General features: G+C 43.6%; 2 long non-coding RNA genes across 3 annotated transcripts in view; one reads left to right on the forward strand and one right to left on the reverse strand.

Annotated features, from left to right (window-relative positions):
- The window catches only part of LOC143435527 (uncharacterized), a 24,275-nt gene extending 17,425 nt beyond the window's left edge, over positions 1-6,850 (reverse strand). The window contains exons 1-3 of one of the 2 annotated variants that reach the window (XR_013105900.1): positions 6,719-6,850; positions 759-872; positions 487-636 (exon numbers count right to left, since the gene is read on the reverse strand). This is a non-coding gene — a long non-coding RNA (uncharacterized LOC143435527). Of the gene's footprint in view, positions 1-481; positions 637-758; positions 873-6,718 lie in introns of both variants that reach the window. The other variant, XR_013105902.1, reaches the window with a different exon arrangement.
- On the forward strand, positions 6,256-15,647 carry LOC143435526 (uncharacterized). Its single transcript, XR_013105899.1, has 6 exons — positions 6,256-6,670; positions 7,180-7,337; positions 9,760-9,991; positions 10,716-11,583; positions 11,698-11,937; positions 12,634-15,647. It is a non-coding gene; the product is annotated as an uncharacterized LOC143435526 (long non-coding RNA).
- The last annotated feature ends 282 nt before the right edge of the window (positions 15,648-15,929 follow it).

Raw genomic sequence — 15,929 nt, forward strand, 5'->3', positions numbered from 1 at the left:
GCCTAGGTGACTTTAGACAGCCTCTCTCATGCAGCCCAGAGGCCCATACTGGTACACTCCCAGTATTCTTTCTTGCTTCATTTTCCATCCCACCTCTCTCTATCTCTCTCTGTCCCTCTCTCTCTTCTCTTCTCTTCTCTCTCTCTGAAGATTTATTCATTTATTTATATGAGTACACTGTAGCTGTCTTCAGCTACACCAGAAGAGGACATCAGATCCCATTACAGATGGTTGTGAGCCACCATGTGATTGCTGGGAATTGAACTTAGGACCTCTGGAAGAACAGTCAGTGCTCTTAACCGCTGAGCCATCTCTCCAGCTCTCCATCCCACTTCGTAAAAGCATATCAGATGATTGTTTGTATCCAAGACACATGTAAACTGAAAGAGGAAAATTCAGTGACAAGAGCTAGGAAGAGTTCCAAGGGACAAGACCAAGGTTTATTGAGAGACACAGTGATGGAGTGGAACTAGGTCAATACCTCACCAATGCAACTGTTGAAAGCATCTTCCTGAGAATGTCAATGGAGTGTCTTCATTCTGTAAACCAGCTGACTGGCTGACTGGGTTTGAATTCAGCATTCACTGGTTGAGCAATCATGGGTGAGCTGTTGCTCCTAGCTTTGGTATTTCTCATCTGTTAAAAAGAAGGTAATGATTAAACTCTCCCCTAGAGCTTGATTATAAAGATTTTGTTGATAATAATGTATATGATGTGCCAGACTCAATAAATACCCACTACAGGTTGAGTGGCCTTACCTGGAAGGCTAAGGGCCAGATGTGTTGCAGATTGAGTTTTTATTTTTTTCTTTCAGATCTGGAGTTGTTTGCATAGGTTTCCTAGGTTGAGTAACTCCAACTGGAAAATCCCATCTGTTCCAACATCGAGAATTTCTTGAGCCTTATCATATAGAGTTGTACAACCTGAATTATTACTATCATTTGAATCTAGGGACATCACTAGCAACCCTGCTGAGTTGTACTCAGGACCTCTGGAAGAACAGTCAGTGCTCCTCACCGCTGAGCCATCGCTCCAGCTCTCCATCCCACTTCCTCAAAGCATGTCAGATGATTGTTTGTATCCAAGACAAACTAAAAAACTAAAAGTACATCTATGCAAGAGAGACCTAGGAAACAGGATAAACTCTCCCGCACTGCACTTCAACTTAAGCTCACACTACAGGTTTCTGGTCTCTTCAGAGCAGAGTAGACTGCCAGAAAACACAGCCCCTGAACCCAGTCTCTTTTGAGCTGCAGCTTTGAATAACATCAGTGGTGTGATAGCAACTTAGTGGGACCCAATAAGAATTTTCCTTTTTTTACTGAAATAAAATATAATAGAAAATATTATTGTTGCAGAAGAATCCAGTGGTTCCTGTTTCACAAAGCCTTTTGTTTTCATTACACAAAGGCTAGTGTATGTGTGTTCTGGATATGTATATAAAATTACTTCCACTGTGGCTCATGGTCAGCTAACACAAGAGGTTGACAAGTATCGCCTTCATGCATGTATAGAAGACAGATACCACCATGTCCCATCCAAGTGAAGCATTGGTCTGAAAAAAACAAGTTGGAGGACCAATGGGAAAACCCATCCTGATGGAATTGGATTCTTGCAAAGTATGGTAGTAAAAGCCTGTAATCTCAAGAAGAGGCAAGAGGACCAGTAGTCAATAGCTCAAGATAATCTTTGGCTACATTGAGAATTCAAGGATAGCCTGGGCTACATGAATGAAGAGAGAGAAACTAAAGATGAGTTAGCAGTTAAGCGTACTGTCGTCTACTCTTCTAGAGGGCTAGTGTTCAGTTTCCATGTGGTATCCATACATATGTGCAGGCAAAACACGCATATGCTTAATATAAAATATAATAAAACTTTATATGGAGAAATAGGCTATTTCTTAGCTTTTCTTCCTTGGGTGATCATTAAATACCAGCACCTCTTAAAGTCAACCTTTCTTTTCCCTCTTACATGTGTGTATGTTCCTGATTTCTCTATGCTGCTGAAATTCTGAGTTGCTGTAACTTTTTTTTTTTTTTTTTTTTTTTTTTTTTTTTTTTTGGTTTTTCGAGACAGGGTTTCTCTGTGTAGCCCTGGCTGTCCTGGAACTCACTCTGTGGACCAGGCTGGCCTCAAACTCAGAAATCCGCCTACCTCTGCCTCCCAAGTGCTGGGATTAAAGGTGTGCGACACCACTGCCTGGCATTGTAACTCCTAAGTCCAGGTAAGTCTCTTGAAATCATGAGTGAAGTTCTCTCTGTGAAGGTCCCTTGAACTTCTCCAATTCAGCCTATGTGAATCTCAGTACATTATCTGCTCTTCATAAAAGGAAAAGTCAAAGCCCTCATCCCGTATTCCCTGTATTGGCCCCAAAATTCTGATAGTGTGTTAACAGTGACTTTTTAAAAAATAATAACATAGAGAATCTCTTGGAACTGAAACCATCTCTGAAGTAAAGATATTCTTGTCAAAAATCTCCTTGTTGGCCAGGTTGATGGCAAATGCTGGTGATCTCAGCATTCTGGAGCCTGAAGCAAGAAGATTTCAAGTTAGAGGCCAGCCTGGGCTACATACAGAGTGTGACTATGTGCCTAAATAAGAAGAACAAATAAAAGCTCTCCCTGTTGCCATCTGTGAGTAAAATGCAGAAGCCAGTCATCGGCACCCAGGCTAGGAGAAAGTGACTCAGTGGCTGTGGTCAGACAACCTGCCCATAGGCAAGTCTTTTTTTCTGGTTCTGCCATGGCCAATATTACCTGATTGTTCAATGTGTTTTGCTCTCCCTGTTCTGCATGATTAACATTGTCTTCTTTCACGTCCTGTTTCTAGGCTTTCACCTTTCCTAAAACCATGCTCTACCTCCCAAATATACATGCTGAGTTGTAACATTGACTCAAAATGTCTTCAAGATCAACAAATAAGATGGTACCAGGCATGGTGGCACAAGCCTTTAATCCAAGCACTGAGAAGCTGAGGCAGGTGGATCTCTATAAGTACAAAGCCAACCTGGTCTATGTATCACGTTCCAGTCCATCTATGGCTACACATGGAAATTCTGTTTCAAGAAAAAAAAAAAAAAAAAAGAACAGGGAGAAGGGGGAAAGGAGAGAAGGATGGAGAGAGGGGAGGAGAGAAGAAGGGAGGGATGGAGGGAGGGAGGGAGGAAGTAAAAGGGAGGAACAGAGGATGAGAGGGAGAGAAGTATTTGTGCTTGAACATTTGTACATGAAACCCTGGGGAAGGACTGATAAACCAGAGGAGGTAGTGCATGCCTGCAATCTCAGCAGCTGGGAGTTGGAGGCAGAATGGCCAGGAGTTCAAAATCATCTTCAGCTGCATATGGAGTTCAACACCAGCCTAGGGCTCATGGGATCTTGGCAGAAGGAGAAAAACAACAACAGTGCATGGGAAAGCAAACTCAAGCCAGGACTGACAATGAGTCAGCGCCAGTCTCAACGACTCATCATAACTTCTTGGAATGCTGTTAGGGAGTCTGGAGTTTTGTACAAAACTTAGCAGGAAAAGTTAGTAAAGACATGCAATCTATTTCTCTCTTTCTTTCTCTCTTTCTTTCTTTTTCTTTTTTCTTTTTGCTTTTCTTTCTTTCTTTCTTTCTTTCTTTCTTTTTTTCTTCTTCCTACACACTAGCCTCCACCATTCAGGACTAGAATTGCTTACTACTTCCTGGATGATCCAATGCTTCCTGCGACTCTTTTCACCACCAGCATCACCTGTTCTCATAATTCCTTCCTTTCATCCTCAGCTCTTGGGTCAACTTCCTCAAATGGAAATTTTCACCTGGTCCCAGACATCTTCTATGAGCACAGTTTATTACTTCTTCTGAGGGTACAACATCATCCTCAGTTGTATAGACGTTTGGGTACATATTTCATATCATGTGTGTTCCTACTTCTCCCGCTGGATAATAATATCTTTGAAGATGGTAATCACACCTTGCTCACCTCACAATTCTTAAACCCTCATCACTCATTTAGATATAGCCAGTGTTCAATAGAAGATTGTAAAATAATAAACTATTTGGCCAATATTCTGATAGCATCATGACACATGACTTTTCAAAAAAATATTATCAGAGAATCTCTTGGAACTGAAACCATCTCAGAAGCGAAGGTATTCATATAGAAATCTCCTGATGGTGAAGTGTGATAGCAAGAACCTGTTGTCTCAGCTCTTCAAGCTGCACAATGGGGGAGGGGGGTGTCTCAAGTCAGAGGCAAGCTTGTGCTACATATGTGGTAAAATCTTGTGTTAATAAGTAAATAAATAAATAGGTCAGTTGTGATAGCACACACCTTTATTCCTAGCACTCAGGAAGCACAGAAAGTTGATTTCTGTGAGTTCAAGACCAGCCTGGTGTACACATCCCATTCCAGGACAGCCAAGGCTACACACTAGATAGATAGATAGATAGATAGATAGATAGATAGATAGATGCATACATACATACATACATACATGCATACATAACAAAGTGAGGGGGAGTCAGCTAGGTGATTCAGATACATATAAAAATAAATGATAGATAAAAAAAAAATAACAGAGTATCTTTGCCAACCATGAACAAAAACCATACTATAGAAGCCCCAAACCAGGATGTGACACAACTGTGAATTCAAGAGAAGAATTTCTGTCATTGGTATAGCAGCAAGATAGTGATAGTAAGTATATATGCCAACCTATGACCCTTTCACCAATGAGCCTAGTATACCATCCACCCACTATAACACAAACTCTCAAAAAGAAAATTCAAACCACATCTCACACAAAGCTCTGTGATTTGCCCACTTTTTGTAAATGAAAGTGCAAAGGAAGGAACCTACTCCTATCAAAAACTCATTATTGTGGCCAGGTATAGTGGTGCACACCTATGCTTCTCACACTCAGAAGGCTGAGGGAGAAGAATCTCAGACCAAAAGGCTAGCCTGAGCTACATAGTAAGACCCTGTCTCTCAATAAACAATAACAATGCTAAGAACTGCTATCTTTATTGTTGTTATTAGCAGCAGCAGGAGCCTAGAATGTCCCTGTGCATCTATCATCCCAGCTACCTAGGAAGACTGCAGGAGTCTGGACGTTTAAGCAGCTTAGGTAACAGTAGAATCTCCTCTCTCCAAATTTATTACTATTGCTATTACTATTACTATATCATTGAGTCAGAAAACCACCACACTGAACAGCACCATCTAATCTACAGAAGTTCTGCTCTGAGATAAACCTACAGCCCGGAAGCCATTTGTGACCTCAAACTGCACACTTAACACTGAAATAAGGTGACTATAGTTTGGTAGAGGAACAGCGAGCCACCTTCACACTCAGGGTTCTTCTCATTGCTCATAGAAGCCATTGGCCCAAAGACTTCTCCATTACATACATTCCCCCACCCATAGCAACAAGTCCTAGAACACAATTTATAATATCATGACAGCGTCAACAACCCAGGGAGAAGTCCCAAGCACCAGGGATCTCATCTTTCCTTTATAGGAAACCAACTTTCACTGTTGTTCTTTGAATGCCTAAGAGGAGAAAAATAAATTAAAAAGACAGTGACAGACTTTATAATTTCCAAAGTTGGTGCCAAGTCCTGTCTAAGAGGAAGGACATAACAGGCGTTTCACTCTTCCGGGAAAGCACGGTTTGGAAAAAAAAAATTTTTTTTTTCACGTTAGGCAGTGAAAAGTAAATGGCCTAAGCCCAAAGCCCAAAGAACACCGTGATTTCAACGATTTGGGGATTATCTGCCCTGTCTTTTCCCTCTGTGTCTGTGTGGTTCCTCAAACAAAGTGGGCTGGAAGAGTTCAAGCTTGGTTCACAGCAGAGAACATTCTGTACTCAGCCTGTGCCGGGCTGCGCTGTGTAAAACGAGATCAACAGAATGATCTCAGCCGCAGCGCAGCCCGGCAGCAGCAGGCACCGCCGCCACCCCCAGCCCAGCCTAGCCCAGCCCGGCGTTTGAACGTGTGGGCCCAGAAGCCATCTGCGGACAGTGACCGCAAAAGTGGGCACACACGTGTGCCCCTGGCACTCCAGAGATGCCTTTCTGGTCCTTGCAGTTCAGTTCTCCTGTTTCTCACAGGAAGGTCAAAGGAGTTGTTAGCGTATTTGTATTCGGAGTTTAATTACAACTAAAGCACTTCCAAGGAAACAAGCCCCTGTGTGCACACTTCTGCTTTGGCATCGATTGGAGCTTTTCAATCTGTTTGGATGTTTCTGTGCTCAGATGACAGCGGTAATACTAAATACGCTACGGAGGCCGCGCCTGCGCTACGAGGCGGCGGGGGCAGGGAAAGAGGACAGAAGAGCAAAGCGAACAGTCAAAATCTATTGCCCGGGCTCCACACTGCACCCGCCCCCAACTTTTCCACCTCCTAGAGCCAAAGCTTTTTCATCTTTTGTCTAGAATTTAGCGAACAATTCAACGTATATTTATCCGATGCCGATTTTGTGCACAGGCCTGTTCATAAAACAGTACCTGAAACGAGATTTTTCTAGCAAAATGAAAACCTATCTCCAAACCAGAGGACCGGGGGAGTGGGGGGAGGGGGGAACAGAAAGGAAGAGGAGAGCTGTGTGACCACAGGTGGGAGGGAGAGAGAAGGGATGCTAGGAAGAGAAGACAGCAGACTGAGCTGTGGAAAGGTCCTGAACTCAGGTGGGTGTTTGAAATAAGGCTCTGCAGGCAGACGACGCAGTTGCCTACCAGTCTTCCCAGTTGAATTCATGCCTGTTGCAAAAGGAAGGGGTGACACAAAATGCCAACATCTCCCCGCAGGGGTTGTGGGCTGGGCCTCTCTATGCTTCTTTTCAAGGAAACCCAGTCCTTTTCTGTTGCAGGAAAAAGAGAGCAGGGTTGAAGGTCAGGGAGAAGAACAAAAGGTGTTCTGTGCGGGGTGGTTTTGCATCCTGATCCCTGGACCATCAGGCAAGTTCCTTAGACTTTGTGCTGTTGCCTGAGAATGCGCAGTTATGTAACTGGGAAAAGGCCACCTGATTGCTGAATTTGCTTCTTATGGGGTTCAAGGAAACAGAATGTGCCCAATTAAGTAACTAGTAACCGTGGTTATTATGACTGTAAGTGCAGGTCACTGAGAGCTCTTAGGTGTGGATTAAGAACATCACTACTGTGTCCTCTGAACTGTTTTCTCACCCACATATTTTCAGTGTCCTGACTTGGCAAGTGACTGTTGAGCAGCCTTGCTTGCCTCCATGTTGGTGCCGAGCAGCTGAGCCTTGTCCTGGAGGAGCGTCCTTTCCTTTTGGAGCAAGGGTATCTGATCCAGGCAGCGGTGTGTGGGGCAAGAATCAAATGCCTTCTCAAGGTGGGCCTTCTTGTTATGCTCAGCCTAGTTTCTCATATGTCCTCCAAGACTGATTTCTAAGGCAGAGGCAGCCTATGCCAGAGACAAAGGAGGTACTTGGCGTGCCAGGGAGCTGGGGCTTAGCTAGAACAATGAGACAAAGCATTCTTGAGATTGTACTTGCAGACTGTAAACACCCTTTTCTCACTTCAGAACCAGAGCTCCTGCCAGCACTGGAGAAATTAAGTTACATAACAGCTCTAGGACCTGGACACACCCCCATACTACCCTACTGTTACACAGGGGGGGTAGGAGGAAGACGGCTTCTGGGACTCAGTCATGGTTGTGTGTCCATCTGTAAACCAGTGCTCACTAGAACAGAAGGCCAATAAAGACTCACAAGGCTCTCTGGGTATGGTGACCCAAATTTATAATCCCAACACTTACAAGGCTGAGGAAAGAAATTTACAAGTTCAGGGTCAACCTGGGCTACATAGTGACTTCCAATCTAGCTGGGGCTACTGTATTATGTAGCCGCCTTCGGCCACAAGTCAACTGGGTTCACCTGAAAGGGGGGCTGGGAATGAAAGGGGACGGAGGGCGAGAAGAGATGAAGCCAAGACAAAATTCTCTGATCAAGGCTCAAAGCTTTAATGTTCAGCTCTCAATTTAAAGGGGAAGACCCAACCCACAACCCCTCCTGGTTTCAGATGGGTAGGATAATCCATAGTCCGTTCCAGGTCACAGCCAGAGATGTCTCAAGGCAAGCCCAGGGGCAGTTCTGCTTCTGTGTTCAGGGCAGCCAAGGTGGGTAACTCCACCTAGATCCTATCACCTGGTCTTGTTGTGGTAAACAAGGTCTCTCAGGCCTGCCCATGGTGGGGGGAAGGGAACAGTATTAGTTACTTGTTTGTTGGCTATGATAAAATATCATGAACAAGACTACTCTGGAGCCTATGATTCCAAAGAGATAAAAGCCCCTCCTGGTGGGAAGCACATAGCAAGCATGGCACTTGGAACAAAAATATGAACCAAGGGCTCACATCTTGAACCATAAACACCAAACAGAGAGAGCAAACTCGAAATGCCATGAATATTTAAACTCTCAGAGCCTGCCTACAGTGATCTACATCATTCAGTGCCATAGCTCCTAAATGTCCCAAACACCACCATCCACTGGAGATGAAGGATTCAAACATTTAAGACTATGGGGACATTTCCATTCAACCTATGACACCTACATAGCAAGACCCAATTTCAGGGTTTTCTAACACCCAACAACCCCACAAATAACAAACTTTAAGCCACTCCACAGAGATGGCTACCCAAATAGAGAGTCACTAAAGATAATATCATAGACTTCCCTTCCACTTCAGATGTCATTCTAGAGTTCAAGAGAGAAGCCAATCACAGGCCGTTTAAGTAAAGCCAGGCCCAGGTAGGGTTTCCTTGGAACCAGTCACTGAGACATCCAAGTCCATTCCTCCTATGAAGATCACTTCCCCTCACTTTCCTTGGCTGCACACAACGCACTGAGAACTCTGTTTACAATGTGGCCAAAAGAGAAAGTGCCTCAAACACATGATCTTTCCAGTGGAAACCCTCTGCCAAGGACTGCTGCCCCCTGTAGTCAGTCACAGAGGGAATTTCTGAGAAAATCCAGGGTATGCAGAAAGCAACAAAAGCAGGATCTAACAGGTAAGTCTAGCTAAATAAATTTAGAGGCTAGGCAAGTAGTGGAGATCTCAGAGGGTGTCCAGAAAGGGATGGAGTTCTCCGAGGATACAGTAGGAGGTCACAACGACCCATACACATCTGTTGGGAAGAAAACCCTGTCATCATGACGTTTGTTGACAACCACTTAATATATGGTAAAAGCTTTAAATGTGTTCTCTCGTTTAATTCACACAAGAATCCTATGTGGTGGGTGGCGATAGTATCACTGTTCTAGATGAAGAAACCAAGACTTGGTGGCAACCTTACATACAAGAATGTCAGATGTCTACAGGCGTTGTGTTGCCCATTTTCTTTGGTTATTCAGACTGAAATCACGAGTTGGAGTTCTGATACTAAGTTGCACTTTCTAGCCTTATATCTCATCCACTCCCAGTTTAAATCATCAACCAGAACTTTCCAAATGCCTGAGATATGCCAGGCTCTGTATATTCCTGTACAACACAGAAAGATGGGTTATCTTTACGTGTATCCCTTGAGGAACTTCTAGTCTATCTGCACAGCAGTGATGCTGCAGAAACAGCTAGCTGATGAATGGCTCCACTCAGTGAAGTTTATTTTCTGGACTTGCCATATGCCCCTTTGGGTTTTTACACAAGGGTCTTGGCTAATGGAAAGGTTCCAGATCTTTTAAACACGGTCAATCCTCATTTGAGAAGGAAAGCACAACCAGTCACTAACCAGCTCTTAATCCCGCTTCCTCCAATAGCTTCTTCTTTCCTAGAAGAGTTCATGAAGACGCCTGGAGGAAATGGTGGCAGCAGGCAATAAAAGACGTGGCTCTTGGAATGAATGGACTCTTTTAGTGAGGACTTAAGTTTGGATTCATGGTGTTCAGCATGAGCCTTCAACTTTTCTCCCTTGTGACCATTTTGACAAAGCCTTCATGCCTGAGATGCTTTGGGAGGTGACAAAAGGTCCATGTGGGCCCATGTAGGCAGGTGGGTTGATGTGAACTGTTGACTCTGGCTTCAAAGTGGATGTAGGGAATGAGCAGGGACTCTCTGGAGAACCTGAACGTATTTTGTTGAATAGATATGAGCACTCAAATTTATGTTAAAAAAAAAAAAAAGACTCATCCTAGGAGAACAAGAGCTAGTGAAGATGCCTTCCATAAAAGGGATGAAAGGCCAGAAAACATTCCCATCACAATTGGATGACTATAACACACTCTTATCTAGGCTCTAAGAGCTACTGATCAAATGGCACTGGTTAGACTGACATCTCCAAGCAAATATTGATGAACAAGAATATGGAGGATAGAGCTGGAGAGATGGCTCAGCCATTAAAGGCTACGCTCATAACCAAAAATATCAGAATATGGAGGATAAAATCAGAAAGGATAAGCTCAGTCATCGGACCCAATAATAAGGATTTGTGGAGAAATATATATCCCTTTCAACATCTAGATTATACTTACACTATTTATTAAGTGCCTTAGTTAGGTTTCTATTACCATGATAAACACCTTGACCAAAATTAACTTTGGAGGAAAAGGTTTATCTCTTCTTATAGCTTGTAGTTTGTAATGATAGTGAATCAGGGCAAGAACTCACGGCAAAAACCTAGAGGTAGGAGAGGCCACGGAGAAATGCTGCATGGAGTACTTGTTCCTCATGTCCTGCTCAACCTGCTTGCTTACTTGCCCTTCTTTCTTTCTTCAAGGAGGAGTGTCTCTGTGTAGCCCTGGCTGTCCTGGAACCCCCTCTGTTGACCTGGCTGGCCTCGAACTCAGAGATCAGTCTGCTTCTGCTTCCTGAGTACTGGGATTAAAGGCACACACCACCACTGCCTCAAATCAGCCTGCTTCCTTATACACCCCAGGACCACCCCGCCCATGGATGGCACCATGTCAATCACCAATTTTTTTAAAAATGTCCTACAGACTTGCCTACAGGCAAACCTTACAGAGGCATTTTCTCAGTTCAGAGTCCTTCTTCCCAAATGATGCTAGTCTCTGTCATGTGACATAAAACTAGCCAGGCCACTAACCTTCAAATCCTTCCAAGTTTCATATTTACAAAGGTCGTTTGTTTTGTCTCAGAAGATGTGAAGCCATTGATTTCTTAGCAGCCCATCAATAAACAAAGGTAAAATAAAAAGTGGTGGAGCCAGACTCCAACTTCCCTTGAGGATGTCATGACTTACTTAGACCCACCTTGCCCATACAACATGCCAATATTTGCTTTGCTGCTAAGCACCAAGGCTTCCATGTGCCAAGACCCTTCAGGCAGATGAAGGATTGCCAGAGACAGCACTAAATGGCAGCAGAAAGCCAGTGACTATTAGCACACACTTCTTGACTTATGAATGCAACTGTCAGGTGGGAAGACTCAGCCACGTTGATCAGAGCCAAAATATCCAGCTGTGGAGAATGTGTGCCTGGGAAACCTCTCTGTCAGCGTGCATTTCAATAATCTCAAAAACACTTGCAGTTCTCTTCTCCACAGATTCTTCTGACACAGTTTGAAAATGTTATGTAGGTGGGAAATTTCCGTGGTGGGACAGCAGTAGCGATACTTAACCACTCCCGGTGAGGACATGAGGCTAAGTGCACTTCAGTAGATTGAAGAGTTACTCAGAATGTGAGTGAATTCGGAATATTATTCAAATGCTCACATTTCTCCTAATTTTCTCCTGCTTCTAGATTCAATTCTACAGTTGGCACTGAACTTTGGTCCCCTGGAGCAATTCTGTCATTTTGACCTGAATATGGTTCTTCTCTGTACACTCTGAAGAATGGCAGTGGGTGACAGGCTTATGTCGCTCATGGGGTCTTTATTTTATACATTCCTGGCACAGTTCTTACAGTGGCTCAAAACTACCCAGCAGGTGAGGGAGCACCTGTGAGTGAGTGACCAGAAGGAACCTCACATCACTTGTTCTGGTAAATATTGACTGAGCAATTACTATGTTTATGAAGTCATGGCAGGGTGCTGGAGGTACAGCTACGGACAAAGTAGACATGGCCCTTTACATCCTGGAGCCAGCCATCTGGTTTGGGGAGGATTATTGTTAACTGAGGCATCATGTGAATCATTTCAAACTCAGCACTAGATGTGTGATACGATGTATCACATGTGATATGTATCACATGGAATGACTCTGAGAAAATAACACAGACACTTGACCTTGGCTGTGGGGGGGGTTGCAGGGGATAAGTCATGGAAAGTCAGTGTAAGAGGAAAGGGCAGATGATGAACGACTTAGACAGAGGGGTGTGTGTGTGTGTGTGTGTGTGTGTGTGTGTGTGTGTGTGTGTGTGTGTTCTCCTCGGCTGTACAAAGGACTCTGCTAATAGGGTCTTGTCCAAAAGCAAACTCAAAGGAGAGGACACAGGAAGGCAAGTCATAAGGGCAGGACATATCCCTATATCCCTGAGGAAAGCTAGATAAAAAGTTGGGAAGAGGGACTAGAAAGGAAAAGGGGTCATTCAAGGTTGAGAATCAAACAAAAGCCTCCTGGAGAGGCTTGCAGAAGATGGCTTGAGTCTGCATGGGAGAGAGCTGAGAGTATTTGCTTCCCTGTATCCATTTGTAACAGGTAAAGTCCCCAAACATTTTTTTTTTCTGCCCCTGCTAAGATGTGGAATGCTTCCACTGTTCTGTGTTCCATCAGAGACCTATGCAGGCTGCAAGGAACTCAACAGCAGGTAACCACGACAAGGAGGAAGATTGCAGAAGGATGCAAGGTTATGCAAAAGAGCCAGTTGCTACACAGCACGTGAATTCATGTGAAATTAAACTGTGTATGTAAGGAGCCGAGCCAGGGACCTGACATAGTACTTAAGTGTTCAATCAATATTAGTTCCTGTCGTGGGTGTTTATCACTAGGTATCAACGGGTCTAGGACAGGCTTCACTTTGCCCAGTTGGCTCTGCCCACTCTATCTTCAGGAAACCCTTCCCACCACTCCCTGCCAAGTCTCCCGAGACAAACACACATATAAATAGAGCGATATATATTTTTATTTCTCAGAACTGTCACATTTTGCTGAGCTCACAACAGAACTGAGCAAATTGTGCTGTCATCCTCTGTAATACATCCTATCACTCAGAGCAGCTTCATCTCCCTGTCCTCCCAGGCTCCCAGGACTCAGAAATGAATACACATGCTCTTCTTTCCTTAAATTACATCTGTACTAACCTGATATAATCCCAGTCCTCCCTTCTCTGGGCAACATGGTAGAATTCTTGGGCCAGAGGAATCTCCTTCAACTGCTTACCTTTCTGAGCAATTATTTGCTACTTGAGGGGGGAAAAAAAAGTTAGTGGTTTAAATAAAAAAAAAATAAATAAAAATTAGAAAAAAAATATATGGATAAAAAGACTGTACTAGCCAGGCAGTGATGGCACACGCCTTTAATCCCAGCACTTGGGAGGCAGAGGCAGGTGGATTTTTGAGTTCGAGGCCAGACTGGTCTACAGAGTGAGTTCCAGGACAGCCAGGGCTACACATAGGAACCCTGTCAAAAAAAAAAAAAAAAAAAAAAAAAAAAAACAAAACCAAAAAAACAAAACAAAAAAGATTGTACTAGTTAGTTTTTATTGTCAGCTTGACACAATCTAGAGTTACATGGGAAGAGGAAATCTGAACTGAGGAACTGTCCATGAGAGATTGTCTTGACTGATGATTGATGTGGGAGAATTAAGCCCACTGTGGGCAGCACCATTCTTAGGCAGGAGGATCAGGCTGTAAAATAAATCTACAGTGAGCAAAACAGAAAGCAACACTCCTCCATGGTTTCGTTTCTACTCCCTGTCCTGACTCTCCTCAAACTGGACTATGAGCTGGAACGATAGCTGGACTAGATCCTCTCTTGCCCTAAGATACTTTCGGTTGAGTGTTTTATCATAGCAACAGAAAAGCAAACTAAAACAAGAATGATCTCAATACATTATTCTTAGGGAGAAAGAGGAAAGAAAAACAAAAAAAGCCAAACACAATAGTATATACATGAGGTAAGTCCATATTGTAGAACTTCTAGATCAGAAGAAAATAGTCTGTAGAGACAAAAGGCAGGTCAGTAGGTGTTTGCAGCCAGGGCTAGCACAACTGTGAAGAAGGCATAACAGAACAGTGGCAAGGTGATAGCATTTACACCTCTATAACAGAGGCAGATGCACTACACAATTGTTGAAATTCATAGACCTGTATGCTTCCAATATGTATAGTGTATTATATAAATTACAACATAATAAGGTGATTTTAGAAGACAGGGTTTCATATTGTTACCCTTACTGGCCTCAAACTTGTAGTAACTCTCTTTATCTTCCCAAGTTCAGAATCACAGGTGGACACCACCACACCTGGCAATAAAGAGATTTTTGAACATTGCATTTTGTTACCTGATCAGAAATCAAAAATAAACCCAAGGGGCTAGGGGAGTAGCCCAGTCCATAAAACGCATGCCATGAAAACCTGAAGACCTGAATTCAGTCCCCAGCATCCATATAAGAAGTCAGATACAGTGGGGCACACTAGTGATCACAGCACCGGGGAGACAAAGCTAGTAAGATCCCTAGGGTTCACTAGCCAGCCAGTCTGGCCTCATTGATGCATTCCAAGTCTCAGTAAACAAAGCAGCTGGCCACTAAAGTATGCCTAAGGTGATATTAACCTCTGGTCTCCACACCCACAAGCAAAAACATAAACATGCGCACCTACATAAACACGTCCATGCACACACACACACACACACACACACACACACGCACGCACACACACAATTCAAGAATAATCATGAGAAACCCCAACTAGATCCTTTGGGAAAAAAAAAATCCTATTCCTCTAGTTTTTATTCCAACAGAGAGTTAGTCTTGAGAGTCCAGAAAAAGACAAAATAAAACACAAGCCATTCATATGAAGTTGGCACTGGGGTGTTGTTTGTCACCTGTAAAAAAACTATTGTCTACTTGACATGTCTAAACGCATTTCAAATGAAACGATGAAGGCCCTAACTTGTTGGGGTCCAGGAAGCACCTCACTTTTCTTACCTAGTTGACATTTCTGCTTGCCTCTCACCCAGATATGGGCCTTCCTTCAAACAGACTGTGATGTGTGGTGCTGCCGCCTTTATGGTTTACTTTATAGTATATTACCTTGCACTCCCTTGACAACGGAAGGTGTGCAGATGCTTAAACCCTTGTCAAATGGCTTGTGAGGAAAAGGGGTTTTTGAAAATTAACCAGAATATCCTACTTGCAGGTAATCAAGAAAAGCTGCTACAAAAATCACATTCTTATATTTAGCGTGCGATTAGTGAGTTGCCTCACATTCTCACAGCGTCTCCCGCACTGCACCAGTCCTCAAGCCCTGACACTTCTGAGGTTGCATTCACCTTTTCTCCCATCGCCTACTCTGTACTTTGTCCTGAATGGCACTTACCACGTGGAAGGCAAATGCTTGTTTACTAATTTCAGTCCTGGACCAGACTAAGGGCCCTTTGAGAGCAGAGGCTATGGGTCACTACACTATCCAGCTCCTAGAACAATGGCAGGCTCTTACTAGGTGCTTAATAAAGAACTATGGAGTTGTTACTGTTCTGGACGCATAACAACAGAGTTTATTTAAGGTTTTGAAAATCAACTGCACAAACAGGAAAACCCTGGTGCTTCCAAAGGGAGCTCCACCCAAGGAGCAGTCCAGCAGGAAATACCAAAAAGTCAGTATCTAGCACAGAAGGCACAGGGAATGTGTTTCCAGTCAAATCCTCCAGAGCTGATCTCCAAGAGGCTGTGAAGCTGTCTGGAAAACCTAAGGGTTTAAGAGCAATGAGTTGGAATTCTCCTCCAAGGCAGGTGATAATGTATTGTGAATGCATCAGGAAAGGGAGACACCCTTGGCCCTCCTGACACCTTGGGCCAAATAGCACACCACT

Source organism: Arvicanthis niloticus, chromosome 1 (assembly GCF_011762505.2).
Source record: "Arvicanthis niloticus isolate mArvNil1 chromosome 1, mArvNil1.pat.X, whole genome shotgun sequence".
NCBI lineage: Eukaryota > Metazoa > Chordata > Mammalia > Rodentia > Muridae > Arvicanthis > Arvicanthis niloticus.